The 15,518-nt window shown below is 45.7% G+C and overlaps 1 protein-coding gene across 1 annotated transcript in view; it reads right to left on the reverse strand.

Moving 5' to 3' along the window:
* The window catches only part of LOC136620969 (synapsin-2-like), a 291,219-nt gene that overhangs the window by 75,495 nt on the left and 200,206 nt on the right, over positions 1-15,518 (reverse strand). The window lies entirely within an intron of this gene.

Consider the following 15,518-nt stretch of genomic DNA (forward strand, 5'->3'; position numbering starts at 1 on the left):
GGCAAAAGGGAAGACAGACTTGGGCCATCTCCACGTACCCCCAGTCATGGTATATCTCAAAGATGGGGAAAAAGCCCCCATGATCCGCCAATATCCCCTAGCCATGGCACAGGAAGACGCAATAGCCTCCACTATTACAGAGTTATGTGCCTTGAATGCTTTAAAACCTTGCGTCTCACCCGCTAACACGCCACTCTTCCCGGTTAAAAAGAAAGGGAAGAAAGGTGAACCTGATACCTACCGGATGGTTCACGATCTAAGAGAAATCAATAAGGTGACCATCCTAGAAACACCTTTGGTCCCCAACCCTTACACTCTGTTGTCCACCATACCTTCCGGAACCTGTTGGTACACCTTGATCGATCTCGCCAATGCATTTATGTCCGTCCCGATCCACCCCGATTGCCAGTACCTGTTCGCCTTCACGTTCCGAGGAAAACAGTACTGCTGGACTGTTCTACCACAAGGGGCACAAAACAGCCCAAATCAATTCACCCGATGTATGAGGCTTGTACTTGATGCATGGACGGTCCCACCAGGTGTGGCCCTGCTTCAGTATGTTGATGACCTCCTACTGTGTGCACCGGACAGACCCACCTGCGTTGCGGCCTCACTCAGCCTTCTTTGTTTTCTTGCAGACAGTGGGTGTAAAGCCAGTAAAGACAAATTACAGTTTTGCAAATCTCATGTTGTGTTTCTTGGTCACTGCCTAGGTCCTGGTACAAAACACCTCACGCCAGAACGTACCAAGGTGGTGGAGGACATGCCACTCCCTACCTCCCATGCTCAGTTGCGGACATTTCTGGGGTTAGTTTCATATTGTCGGCCGTGGATTCGCTCTGCCTCCATGACCATGCAGCCTCTGTACGACTGCCTGAGTTCTAAGCCATTTGCTTTGTCTCCGGAAGCCGAGTCAGCTTTCCATCAGCTGAAAATACAGATCACCAGTGCTCCAGCACTGGGTCTGCCTGACTATGATAAACCCTTCCAGATGTTCGTGACTGAGATGGCGGGACATGCTACTGCCGTCCTCACACAAGAGCATGGTGACAAAAAGCGCCCTGTAGCATACTACAGTGCACATCTTGATGCAGTAGCCAGGGGTTCACCCTCCTGTGTAAGAGCAGTTCTGGCTGTACAAGCACTACTTGAGAAAGCTTCTGAGGTGGTTCTAGACTACCCTCTTGTGGTCCTCACGCCCCATGACGTACATGGAATTCTGACACAGGTGAGCCGTAGACATCTTTCTCTTGCTAGACAGGTCAAAATGGAACTTGCAGTACACTCTTCATCCAATGTCTCATTTCAACGTTGCACAACTTTGAATCCGGCCACCTTACTGCCATTAGGTGACACTGATTCAAAAGGGGGAGTAAGCACAGGGGATCAACTTTTTGTCAATTCCCTAGGCGAAGAGGAAGCTTTTGACACCGAGCACCAGCATGACTGTGCTGCTCTGATGGAGCAGGAGACAGCTGGATTTGCTCATGTCACAGATAAGCCTCTCCTGAACCCCCACCTTGAAATGTTTGTGGATGGATCACGATACCAGAATGAGATGGGCAGATTTGTGACAGGGTTTGCTGTAGTATCAATGAATGAAGTACTGATAGGCCGCGCCATGCCCCCACATATGTCAGCACAGGAAGCGGAGCTGTGCGCTCTGACCGAGGCCTGCAAGTTAGCCCGGGGAGTCACTGCTAATATCTACACGGACTCCAGGTACGCGTTTGGCGTTGCGCATGACTATGGGCCGATTTGGCGCGCGCGGAGCTTCCTAACAGCTCAAGGCAGACCGATAAAGAATGGTGAGGCAGTAAGTAGTTTAATGTCAGCTATCATGCTCCCGAAGCAGGTAGCCATAATAAAGGTAAAGGCACACACCCGAGGGGACTCCTTGGAAAGCAGAGGCAACGAGAAGGCAGACGGAGCAGCTAAGGCTGCAGCCCTGCTGGACTGGAGGGCACCCGTGTGCAGAGTTCAGACCAGGTCCTGCCCAGCGGAGGAGGATCCTGATCCCCCTGCCAAGGACCAGACCCTCTCTGTCCCACCACAGAAGGAGGTGGACCTACTCCCCTCAGGGCAAGAGCAGGAGCGCTGGGCAAGTGCAGGGGCAGTAAAAGGAAATGAAGGTTGGATGATGGGTTTCCGTATGTGTTTACCTGCGGCTGCCTATCCTAGTATGGCCCTTTTGGCTCATGGAAAGGTGCACGCTTCTCGTAATGCCATGGTAGCCCTGGTGGAGAAAATGTGGTACGCTCCGGGATTTGACAGGATGGCAAAGGCATACGTCAAGGCTTGTGAAATCTGTGCACTACACAACCCCGGTCAAGTAGTAAAGACCCCTCGGAAGTGCACTCCGCGACCTTTGTACCCCTTCCAGAGACTACAGATAGATTACATCCAGCTGCCCAGATCAGGAAGGTATGAGTATGTCCTGGTATGCATTGACCTCTTTTCCGCGTGGCCCGAGGCCTACCCGGTCCCGAAGGCCACTGCCCAGGCCACTGCAAAAAAAGTTGTGTCAGAGTTAGTGTGCAGATTTGGGGTACCAGAGACCATTGAGAGCGACCGTGGTACTCACTTCACTGGTGAGGTAATGAAGGAAGTCATGTCCACCTTAGGAGTAGAGCAGGCGTTTCACACCCCCTATCATCCACAAAGCTCCGGAAAAGTAGAAAGACTCAATGGCACCCTCAAACTTAAGATACAGAAAGCCATGGTTGAAACAGGAAAACCTTGGCCCGAGTGCCTACCTTTGGCACTCTACTCAGTACGAACCACGCCAAATAGGAAAACAGGACTGTCTCCTTATGAGATTCTCTTTGGCTCCGTGCCCAGGTTAGGACTGTATCACCCCCAAGCTCTATCCCTGGGTCATGATAAAGTTACTTCCTTTGTGCAGGATTTATGCCAAAAGCTAAAAATAACACACGACCTAGTCTTCTCTTCTATTCCAGACCCTGATAGTTTGGAAGGATCCCACTCTCTGAATCCCGGAGATTGGGTGGTGGTAAAGAGACACGTCAGAAAGACTTTGGAACCTCGCTTTGACGGACCATACCAAGTGCTGTTAACCACTCCCACCTCGGTCAAGCTAGAAGGCAAACCCACTTGGATCCATGCCTCACACTGCAAGAAAGTTCCAACGCCTCAGCACCACGAGGGGGGTGGAGAGTAAGCCCAACCCAGGGTGGGGGAGGAGGATGGCAACCTGGACACCAGCATTGATAGTCTGGATAGGTGTATTATTTACCCTTTGTTTTCTTGGACTACTCTCTTTTCGGGACAATTCTTCATCAACTGTCGATGTAAGAAGAAGATGGACTGTTTGGGCGGAAGGACACCCCAACATGTGGGAATACTTTGCAAAGGACGTACTGAATATTTCCCACATGTGCATGCCCAACCTGCGGAGTGGGGAAGATATTTTACGGACTTGCTTACTGTCTATCCCCACTCCAATAAAGACACTTCGCGATATATATTCAATAGTGCATAATGATAGTGATGTAGAGGAGAGCAATGTTATTCAGGAAAATACCTTTCTTAATGTATATGAATATTGTCCCCACTGTGATGCGGTCGAACATACACTTTGGTCTAATATGACTCGTTTCCGGGTCAGGAATGTCGCTCCGGCTGAGGTATGCTATAACTTCACGTGTAATAAAGAACATATGGGAGGCTGTGCGCAGAGAACCAGGGTGACTAGTGATTCCCAGAGACTCTGTAATCGCACAGTCCAGCAATGTAGAAAGGTACATACTCCTATGCTTTGTAACCACACAGTCCGAAGCCCCAGCCATTTTAGGCACGTCAAATTACCATTAGGCTGGGTCCTGTCCTGCGGTAACCTGACTTACACATATATCCCAGCTAACCTGACCGGAGGTCCCTGCTCCTTAGCTAGATTAAGTATACTAATGTACCAAAAACCTAGCATCCCACAACTCACCAACAGACAAAAGAGGGAGGTAGAAGGACTGGATAGCAACTGTGAAGGACCACCCACTCTACTTAGCTACTCAGAACATACGGCACTGGCAGTCAGTATTGTGGGTGTTCCCGGGTTGGCACAATATAACACAAGAGTAATCAATGGATTAGCATGCGATATGGTAAAGGGCCTGAATGCGACATCACAGGCCTTGGACCTCCTCTTACTAGACATACAAGGAGTCAGGAAAGCAGCTTTACAAAATAGAGCCGCCATAGATTACCTGTTGCTCGCAGTAAACCACGGATGTGAGGAATTTGAGGGGATGTGTTGTTTCAACCTCTCTGATCACTCAGAATCCATTCACCAAAAGATCAATACCTTGGGAAAAATAGCTACTAGCATAAAACAGGATAAAGACCAGGGATGGTTTAATTTTCTTAACCCTGCAAATTGGTTTTCTGGTCTGGGAGGATGGTTCATGGGAATCCTACAAAGTATATTACAGATAATTGTCATGCTGTTGTGTATATATATAATAATCAAAGTCATAATCTCTTGTGTGAGCAAATGTACGGCAAAAGCCTTTACAGCCCCTGTGTAGGCCGACCCCTGCTGGATGAAGGCAGAACATACGGCGGTTCCTTCCAGTCTTGTCACTAGGTAGTGTAGGGTCAGGGTAACGCGACCTGGACGTGTTCACCACTAGGACTATCTCCAGGAGGGACATTGGTGTGGGTGAAGATTAGGGAATCCCCTGCCGTGCGTACCTATGCACGCTACTAGTATTGTAACATCATACTAGAGACACCTTATATGGGCTAGTCGACCAATAAGACCTACCTCGACTATGACTTTTCAAAATAGAACTGGACCCTGTGTGTGACTTCCTGATGTCCAAAATGGGGGAATGATAAGGGCCAATGGGGGCTGTAAAGAAATTAATAAATGTCGCTTATCAAAAATAGTATATATGCTTATCAATCTATTTTAGCAAAAAGAATATTTTAGCAATATATTGTATGTGTAACAGAAGTCATGACTGATTTTGAGGAAGTACGTCTGATCTAAGTGGAATCAGGAAGCTAAGGCCAGATGTCTTGGAATTTAGCAAAGATGGCCTAACCGCAAAGAAGAATATCAGCAATTTCTTAAAGATGTGTTTGTCTGAGTCATATATCACACGTCTAAAGTTTATTGAATAATTATGTCATTGTAAGATATAGAAGTCATGTGTTTTTATCAGATGAATGTATGTATCATGAGGTTACTCCTTGTATTACCAGAGGTCGCATCCCTGCGTGGGCGATCTTCTATATAAACTGAGACTATGCCAATAAAGACTTAGAGTTCATTACTTCACCATATAACGTGTATGGTCAGTACTTTGACTCTCAAAAGGAGCGCTCCTCCTGCTTAGGTCAATTCGGAACCGACAACATAACTGACCAGTCTGTTTGAACAAATTAACCCTCGACAGGTGCGACCCATAATCAAACGGATGTCATTTTTTCTAGTGTAGTCCATAAAAAAACATATATTTACTTTTTTTGGGTGAAGGATTTTCATAGTAAACTGGTGTCAGTAAATGTTTATAAGGCACTAAACTGCAAGGCTTGCGCAAGCCCCTGGTCAACATACATGTATATAGCATCTTATGAATAGACATTTCAGACATTGACATTTATCTAAGTGTTGAATGCAAAAATTAAATCCTTTTATACAGATGTAGCACACTTTAACTTGATACTTGGAAGCCACCTGCACACGGTTGGGTCCCGCAGTAGAGTTCGACCCGATGCTCGGTTGGCAGCCCCAGTGTACCGGTCTGGAGTCTTTTTCCTGTGCTGCAAATGTGCAGGCCGCCGCACATCACATGACGCTGTGCTGTCGCTATGGCAATGACGGGACTCCCGCGACCATTCTGCAGTGAGGATTGCAGAATGGTTGTAGGATGGACGACTTTGAGTTTAATAGAAGCCCTCCATGCATAGCCCACACAAAATCGCAATAGATTTCCGCTCGCGGGCAGGGAATTGTGTTTTGTCATAGCATGATATAGGCTGGATTTGCTGCGGATTCTGGAGGCAGATGCCCGCTCCAGATTTTGCAATGCAAATCTGCCCGTGTGCAGTCAGCCTAATACATTAAATATCCTGTAGCACAGAAGGTTTTTTTTTGCCTTTTCAATGGTTTTCTTTTGTGTTAAGATAACTTGTTACAGCAAGTTTTCAGTCTTGGGTTAAACTCTGCTGCATCTGTACCCTGGACCACAAACTGTATCCTGACCATGTTTGTTTCCACTTTTCTATCTACCCATTGTGTATGCTACTCAGGGGCTGGATTTGATTTAAATTTAACAGGCTTCTTGCAGGGGTGTCCACTGAAATAATGGGGCCCCATGGCAAAAATTAAAAAGAAAGATCCAACTTACCAATGGCCATTGGTTCATCAAAAGTGAAATGTGGGAAGGCTCTGACCTACATGCCCAATAGCATGGCACAGCAACAATACGCAGTCTGAGTAATGTCTAGTGACACAAAAGAAGTCGTGCAGCAGCAGGGTCCCAAGGTGGAGCAACCCAGGCTCAGCTAACCAGCTACTGCAGCAGCATTAAAACTATAATATGAATGTTTGCGCGGGGATTCACTGGGGAGGAGGCGCCATGGACTGCGGGCGGACGGGCTTCCTTGCACGCCAGGCCCCGTAGTGACTGCGTGGACTGCCTACATTATAGGCACATCCCTGGCTCCATACTTGGACAGGATGGAATGATTGCAGAGCACAAGTAAGCCTGCTCCAGTGCATCAAATTAAAGGGGTTTATCAAGCTAAAATATCCCATTCCTGCGCTATCACCCCCAAAAGTCAGCACACAGGCCAAGCATCAGACTGAAAACTGCAGGTTGTGTGCATGAACTCCAATAGTGTTCAATGGGAGTGCAAGCGCACAGTCCGCAGCTTTAAGTCTGTTGCACTATCTGCAAGTTGACTTTTGGGGGTTACACTGGATTGGTGCATAGGCAACCTGGTGCAGCTATTCAAAAAGGGGTCAAAAAGTGAACTAGGAAGCTACATGCCGGCAAGTCTTACTTCTATTGTGGGTAAAATGTTTGAAGGGTTTCTAAGAGAAGCAAGCTATCCTGGGGGACCTGAAGGACAATGGCTGTATAACTCCATAACAGCATGGGTTTATGAGAGATCATTGCTGTCAAACCAACCTGATCAGCTTCTACAAGGAGGTAAGTTCTAGACTGGACTAGAGAGAGCCATTGGATCTTGTGCATCTAGACTTTTCCAAGGCATTTGATACTGTGCCACATAAAAGGTTGGTATATAAAATGAGAATGCTTAGTCTGGCCGAGAATGTGTGTAAGTGGGTCACCGTTAGGCCTAATTCCCACAGGCGGATTCTATTGAGCCTTATTCCCACGGGCAGATTCTATTGAACCTAATAGCGCAATGCTCAAGATGCGGAATTCCACAGTGGAATTCCGCCCCATGAAAGCACCCGCGGCATGTTCTATTTGCCGCGGGCGTACACGCGAATGGCTTCCATTGCAGTCAAGGAAGCCGTCCGTCATGCTATACTGTACTGCACGTGCGTTGGTACGGGATGCAGGACAGTCAGCGGATCTGGAGAGGAGTATGTGGCCTCAGGGGGGGGGGGGCATTGATGGACTCCGCTGCGGAATTCCGCTTGCGGAGCCAGTCACGGACGTCGGCACTAGGCCTTACTAGTGGGGTACCACAGAGGTCAGTACTAGGGGGTCACTGTGACAAGTGAGGTACCACAGGGGTTGGTTTTGGGCCCTATTCTTTTTAATATATTTATTAATGACCTGGTGAAAGGGTTGTTCAGGAAGATATCAATATTTGCTGATGGTTCAAAACTATGTAGAGAAATTAACAAAGGACGCAAAGCAGTTGCAAGAGACTCTGGATAAATTGAGGCAGAAAAGTGGTAGATTAGGTTTAACAGTGATAAATGTAAAGTTATGCACATAAGCAGAGGAACTACATGTCACCATTACACACTGAATGGGAAGCCACTGTGGAACGCCAACATGAAAAAGGACTTGTGGATTTTAGTGAACTATAATATAAGCTTAACTGCCAAGGCAAATAGAATCATGGGGTGCATGGAAAGAGGTCTACGGGTACATGACGAGAACATTAGTCTTCATATTTACAAGTCACTGGTCAGACCACACATGGGATATTGTGTCGTTTTGGGCACCAGTACTCAAGGAGGACATATCAGAGCTTGAGTGGGTACAAAGGCGGGCAGCTAAAGTAATGGAATGTGTGGACTACAATACCCAGAGAGGTTATCAAGATTGGCGTAATTTAGTTTAGAAATGAGATGGATGATAGGCAACCTAATAACTATGAATAAATATATCTGAGATCTCTCCCATCTATTTATACCCAGGACTGCGACTAACAATTCGGAATCCTCTACGGCTAGAGGAAAGAAGGTTTCTACACCGACATAGAAGGGGTTCTTCATTGTAAGAGCAGCGAGACTATGGAACTCTCTGCCTGAGGATGTGGTGATGGAGATTTTGATAAAAGAATACAACAAGGGCCTAGAAAACCTTCTTGAGTGATACAATATTAAATGAAGGGTCGTGATCCGGAGACGATTCCTATTGCCAGATTAAAGTCAGGAAGGACTTTTCCCCCCATAAATGGAGAAAATTGGCTTCTACCTCACTGATATTTTTTGCCTTCCTCTGGATTAACAGGGGGGGGGGGGGGGGGAATAGGCTGAACTGGAGGGATTTCTTTCTTCAGCCTTACATAATATGTTAAGCGCCGCTATCTCCCTCTATTCAGCGTGGGCGTCAGCTGTTTAATACAGCTGACACCCGCGGGCAATAGTAGTTCGGCTATTAACCCTTTAAAGATAAAGGTAAGCTCAGGGGAGCTGTGCAGGTGTCATGGCAGCAGGGGGCCTAATGAAAGGCCCCAGGGCTGCCTCAACAGACTGCCTATCAAGCCATCCCCGTGGAGTGGCTTCATAGGCTGCCTGTGAAATAGCAGTACGACGTAATGCAAGAGCATTACGTCATACTGCAGGAGTGATCAAAGCATCGCATGTTAAAGTCCCCCAGGGGGACTTCAAAGTAAAGTAAAAAAAAAATAAATAAATAAAGTTTTTTTTAATGGTAAAAAAAAATAAAAAAAAAATAAAAAAAAGTTATAAAAGTTTAAATCACCCCTTTTTTGCTATATCTATTAAAAAAATCTAAATCAAAAAATAAAAATATGTTTTTGGTATCGCCGCGTCCGTAAAAGTTCGATCTATCAAAGTCGCACATTATTTTTCCTGCACAGTGAACGTGGTCTGAAAAAAAATAAAGAACGCCAGAAATACACTTTTTTAGTTACCCTGTCTCCCAGAAAAAAACCCAATAAAAAGCGATCAAAAAGTCGTATGTATTCCAAATTGATACTATCAGAAACTACAGAACATCCCGCAAAAAATGAGCCCTTGCTCAACTACGTTGACGAAAAAAATGAAAAAAAGTTATTGTGCGCACAATATGACCGCAGAAAATAATTGAAAAAAATTAAATATCTTAAAAAAATAAATGCAAGTACTACAGCAAAAAAATACCGTATAAGTTTGGTATCGTAGTCATCATACTGACCCATAGAATAAAAATATCAGGTTGTTTTTGTTGCAGTTTGTGCGCCGTAGAAAAAGGACGCACCGAAAGATGGTGGAATGTCGTTTTTTTTCCATTTCTCTCCGCTAAGAATTTTTAAAAAGTTTTTCAGTAAATTATATTGTACAATAAATAGTGCCACTGAAAAATACAACTCATCCCGCAAAAAACAAGCCCACATACAGCGACGTCGATGGATAAATAAAAGAACTACGATTTTTTAAAAAGGGAGTAGGAAAAACAAAAATGGAAAAAAGCAAAAAAGCTCCATCACTAAGGGGTTAAACCCATAAAAATGGCTAGTGGAGTTTGGAGGGGGTGAATGGAGGTTTTTTCCCCATAAATTTAATTTCTCACCTATCATAAATTATCAATTACTGGAATCTGAGCACTGGAATGACCAGGGATTATGAGAATGCCGGTTCCAGAGTCACCCTAGTGAATGGAGCTGTGATGCGCATGTGTGACCACTCCAATATTGATCTATGAGACTGAGGTAAGTCGTTAGCATTGATCAGCTGAGTAGAAGTGAATGGAGGTGAGGGGGTGGGGGTAGTCATAAACGCAGGCCTCTGCTCCATTCACTAAGAGGACCTCTTGTGAAGCGTGGCTGTTTCAGTGGTTGGACTCCCAGTGAACATACATTTACTACATATCCTGTAGATAGGGGATAAATGGGTTTAGAGGAAAAGACCCTGTTAAGATTGCACATTTTCTACAGCATCTTCTGTGCTTACATAGAGAACAGTGGAGTGCGAGTACATTGACTGAATGAAAAGAGCCATACTGATAACAGAGCGCTGACTTCCGGCATGACAACGAGGAGCCCAGTAGGTAGAAAAAGTACACCCCGAGTTTCAGCGGGACTTAACCCTTAAACTTAGTTTAAGATAGCGGCTTCTAGGAGGTGACAGGTTCCATTTAAGGAACACTCTCTATAAAGTTTATAACACAAACCACAACTCACTAGTCCACCAGGGATAATCAATCTTCCAAAGACTTACCAATGATACTATGGTCTTCACTGGACTGCAAGGGATTATAAAGAACACTGGACCAAAAAGTTACTATGTCAGTGAACTAAGAAGAATCAAACTTCTGCCATCACACCGGCTCCTTCTAGACCTACCAACTGCGCACAGCAAACAAATCAGTCTGCATTCAACAGCAAACTTATTAAAGGGGTATCCCCATATCTGAGACCCTAATGGTCTAACCACAGGATATGCTATCAAAGTCTGCTAGATCTCCATCCAACCTCTGGGACTCCGTTCTATCTCAACTTCAGAAAAAAAGAAAAACACAGGACCAGACATAAAATAGGCTTGGCACGTTATGACTTTCACAGTCCTCCTAAACTATAATACAAGACATTTTATCAACTCTGAGACAGTTCATGTATGCCAGTTATTGGTAATATATGCTTCTTTGTACCTTTAAGATGAGCGGGAACAAGGAGGGTCTCTCAGAGTGGGAAGAGACTCAAAGTAGGGGAGTCTGTACAGCTATGCTGCAGAGTGCGAATCAAAGGATATTCCATGATGTGTAAAAATGTGGCTTGTAGTAACGGCCCTATGGGTGGGAGCTCCTCTAAGGGAGAGATACTACTGGATAAAGTTCAAGCTTTCTTCAGAGAGTCAGAAGAGATTTGTCATCTACTTTTCCTCCCATTGCCCGACAATGTTGCAAACTATGCGACTGCAGACGATTAAGGCATGATACCAAAGTAAAAGACTGTTCGGGTGAACCAGAAAATTGGACTTATACCACCCGGTGAACAGGCAAAAAGATTTTGGACTGAACTCCCTTTAGCTGGGTAGAGACTTTAAAACGTGTTCTTCTGCTTTAAAAAAAAGGAATTACGAAATTGTTCACCGTTTCAGTTGTATTAAAAATTTACAAGCATCTATATTGGAGTCTGGCATATAATCAAAGCTACCCACAGATCACCGCAACCCCCCCTGGACCTACTACTGGAATACAGCCCTCCATTGAGCTGGTCTAGCCAGAGCAAGGCCTCAAGGCTCTGCTGGTGACTGCACCTGCCTATGTGGACTGGGAAACATTAGTGACTCTACAGGAATTGGGGCTAACACTCCCGGACGTGCCCCGTGTCTCCCAATCGGTATGCTTTTCTTCTCAGAAGAGTTGGGGAGATCGCATTATCCACTCACATTGGAATACCCCTTAACCCCTTGAGTGGCGGGTTTCCTACCACCCTGTCGTGCCCACCAGGGCAGGTTTTTTAAAATGGTCTAATCATTGAATTTCAACTAATTTTGCAGTTGCGTCTCAAGAGCCATAACTTTTTCATTTTTCCATTGACATGGCCATATAAGGGCTTGTTTTTTGCAGGACAAGTTGTGATTTTTTAAACAGGGGGGAGGAAAAAAAGAAATGGGGAAAAAAGAAAAAAAGGGGCCATGTCATTAAGGGGTTAAATAATGTATTAACTTCCTTCTCTGGGTCATTACGACGCATGGATACCACATGTGTGATTGTATTTTTGATTTTTTACAAAGTAAAGGGAGACAAGTGTTTTATTTTTTTTATAATTTTTTAACTTTTTTTTTGTCCCTTTAGGGGACTTCCACAGGGACCCATCAGGACCCCTGATCACATTCCAGGGGTCCGATGGTGACAGCCCTTTACATGCTGCAGTCACATAGACTGCAGCATGTAAAGGGTTAACACAGCAGAGATCGGAGGTTTTCTCTGATCTCTGCTGTAAGAGCTAGTACCTAGCTGTCCTCTCACAGCCCAGCACCAAGCTCTCCCTGCCACAGAGACCATCGGCTTGCTTCTGACAAGCCGATGGTCTCTATGGCAACCTGTAAACAAAGCAGGAGATTGCCGACATATCTGCAATATCTTCTGCTGGTTTTTCAAAGCCCTTGCTTTGTTCTCTGTGGGTCTGTGCAGGCAGAGCACAGTGCCACAGCTTGTGGCATTGTGCTCTGCAGCTCCCATAGTGATACATAGCCCGGAAATCTTCCGGGCTATGTTGCTATGAGCAGTGGAGCTCGTCCCGGAAATTTTCCGGGCGTGCCACTCAAGGGGTTAAACCACCCAGAGTATAGGGATTTAATCAGAATTCTCCTCCTTAGGGATGTGTGCCTATTAGTACACATGCACGATTGTAGGGAATTTATAGTTTTCGGGTGTAACCCTGTGATTCCTACAGCAGCTAATAACTTGTTCCAATGATACAGACTAAAGTATAAAATAGCAACTCCATGGGGAATTTGGCTTCCAGAGTTGCTGTGCTGTAATAAGGGAATTCTCCTGCTGCTGAAGGAAATATTGCTCTAACAGTACATTAGGGAACTGCTAGATAACGGTCTTATAAATCCATTTATTGGTAATCTGCCCTCCGGTCTAGACAGTGCTCGTGTAGCATTAAGCGAGAAAGTTACACAAAAGCACTGGCAATATTAAATACTAATAATTTTAATGGTATTACTTGATGTTTTCTTCTCACCTCTTGATTTTTACTATTACTGACTTAATGACAATATATCTCACAGAATTTTCAGCTGAATTTCATGCTTTTTCGATAACCTTGCGCAGGAGGATTACACTTCTAACTCACTCCAATGGCTTCATTTGTTACCTATAAATAAAACGGCACTGGCACAAATACAATTTGTACATTAGCAGCATCAGTCTAAAATCAGATTTCATTAGAGAGTAACCTTCACACAGGAAAAAGCTGACAGGCTGATGACTGAAGTTTATCATTCTTTCTAATATAGGGTATTATTCCTCGGTACGCTGCGCAGGAAGACATTCATTAAGCAGGATCTAAGGCAGTAGATAAACTAATGATCCCCCCTTGTCTGCAAACTATTAAAGTATACGTTCCCCTTTGCTCAATAATATACTGATACGCAAACACTTAAAGGGGTTGTCCCGCGCCGAAACGGGTTGTTTTTTTTTTCATTAGCCCCCCCCCCCCGTTCGGCGCGAGACAAACCCGATGCAGGGGTAAAAGAAAAAAACCGGATAGTACTTACCCGAATCCCCGCGCTGCGGCGACTTCTTACTTACCTTGCTAAGATGGCCGCCGGGATCTTCACCCACGGTGGACCGCAGGTCTTCTCCCATGGTGCACCGTGGGCTCTGTGCGTTCCATTGCCGATTCCAGCCTCCTGATCGGCTGGAATCGGCACACGTGACGGGGCGGAGCTACGAGGAGCAGCTCTCCGGCACGAGCGGCCCCATTCAGAAGGGAGAAGACCGGACTGCGCAAGCGCGTCTAATCGGGAGATTAGACGCTGAAATTAGACGGCACCATGGAGACGAGGACGCTAGCAACGGAGCAGGTAAGTGAATAACTTCTGTATGGCTCATATTTAATGCACGATGTATATTACAAAGTGCATTAATATGGCCATACAGAAGTGTATACCCCCACTTGCTTTCGCGGGACAACCCCTTTAATACATACTTTGTATTAAAAAAAAAAAAAACACTTGGCCTGCAGTTACATCCCAGGCACAAGGGCGGAAATTCCGCGGCAGGATTCCCCGCAGAATTTCCACCCGTGCACACTGCCATAGGATTGCGTTAGATAATGCAATCCTATGCAGACAGTGGCGATTTGACCGTGAAAACTTGCACGGTAAACAAATTGCAGCATATGCTATTTCTGTGCGAGCCTCGCAGAGGCCTACACAAATGTCACCTCTAACGCAGCCGGCACAGAGTGGAGGAGACGAGGGAGGTGGTGAGGCGCGGTGGTCATTGCAGGGGCACGGCTTGCAACCCGCAGCTGGATTCGACTCGGCCATCTGCATAAAGCCGTAGATATGCATAAGATTTGAGTAAGGGCTCATGGCCACGGGTATATATGTTAAACGCTGCTGGTCTCCCGGCAGCGGTTTACCCATTTTGTAAACACATGCTCTGCTGGCAGAAACAGCGTATGGCTGTGGGCTTCTTTCTTCTTTATCAGTACTGCGGATGGTCCGGACATCTAGCTGTACAGATTTTCTCGCACCGTTGATAAGCAATAATGCATTTGAAGCAACATTAATTGCGGAAGGGCCGCAGGTCGGGTGGCTTCCACTGACAGCAATGTAAGCCGTCCGGGCGGACACTGCACAAAAATAAAGCATGCTGCGATTTTTCCTCCGCAAGCAGAAAATCACAATTGGTTTCCGCTCATGTGCAAGAAATAAGTGATTTTACCTACCCAATAATCGGGTTTCCAGGAGTCTCCACGACAGCACCATCTGAGATAGCCTCCTCCCGGTTGGACAGGAACACACCGAGAGGTTAAAAAACCTCCCCCCTCTACCACCTTCCTCAGTGGTTCCTAGTGATTTGCCGGGGTAGGAGCTTAACCTAAATCTTTACCTAACTGGTATTTTAACCTATATTTTTCCTAAGGGAAATTATATTTCGTAAATTTTTTTTTTGGGGGGGGGGGGGGGAGATGTACAGGTGCTGTCGTGGAGACCCCTGGAAACCCGATACCTGATAAAGGCATTCAGGGGCTTTAAGTTTATCATCATGCGTGACTTCCCGCATGGTTTCCTTATCAAGAAGAGTCTGGAGTAGTTTCCCCGGGTCGCTTCATTCTGAGGTACAAAAAATACTGGGTTTGAATATAGTAGGTCCTGAATGCTCTGTTGGAGTAGGTGTAGTTGTTGTGCTGAGCCTCCTGTGGTAACGTATTTCCTTCTGGGGAGGGACACCAGTTTTATTTGGTATCCCTGCTGTAGGACCTCTGGGATCCATGTGCCTTTGCAAATCGCGGCCCATCGATCCGCAAAGTTCCCCAGCCTCTCTCTTACTGGGATGGTGTCAGGGTTTCTGTTTTGTTGGATCCCCCTGGTGCGGGTTAAAGAGGAAATTTTTCCCTCTACCCCCCATGGGGTAACTCCGGCGGCCTGT

Source organism: Eleutherodactylus coqui, chromosome 3 (genome assembly GCF_035609145.1).
Source record: "Eleutherodactylus coqui strain aEleCoq1 chromosome 3, aEleCoq1.hap1, whole genome shotgun sequence".
In the NCBI taxonomy this organism is placed as follows: Eukaryota; Metazoa; Chordata; class Amphibia; order Anura; family Eleutherodactylidae; genus Eleutherodactylus; species Eleutherodactylus coqui.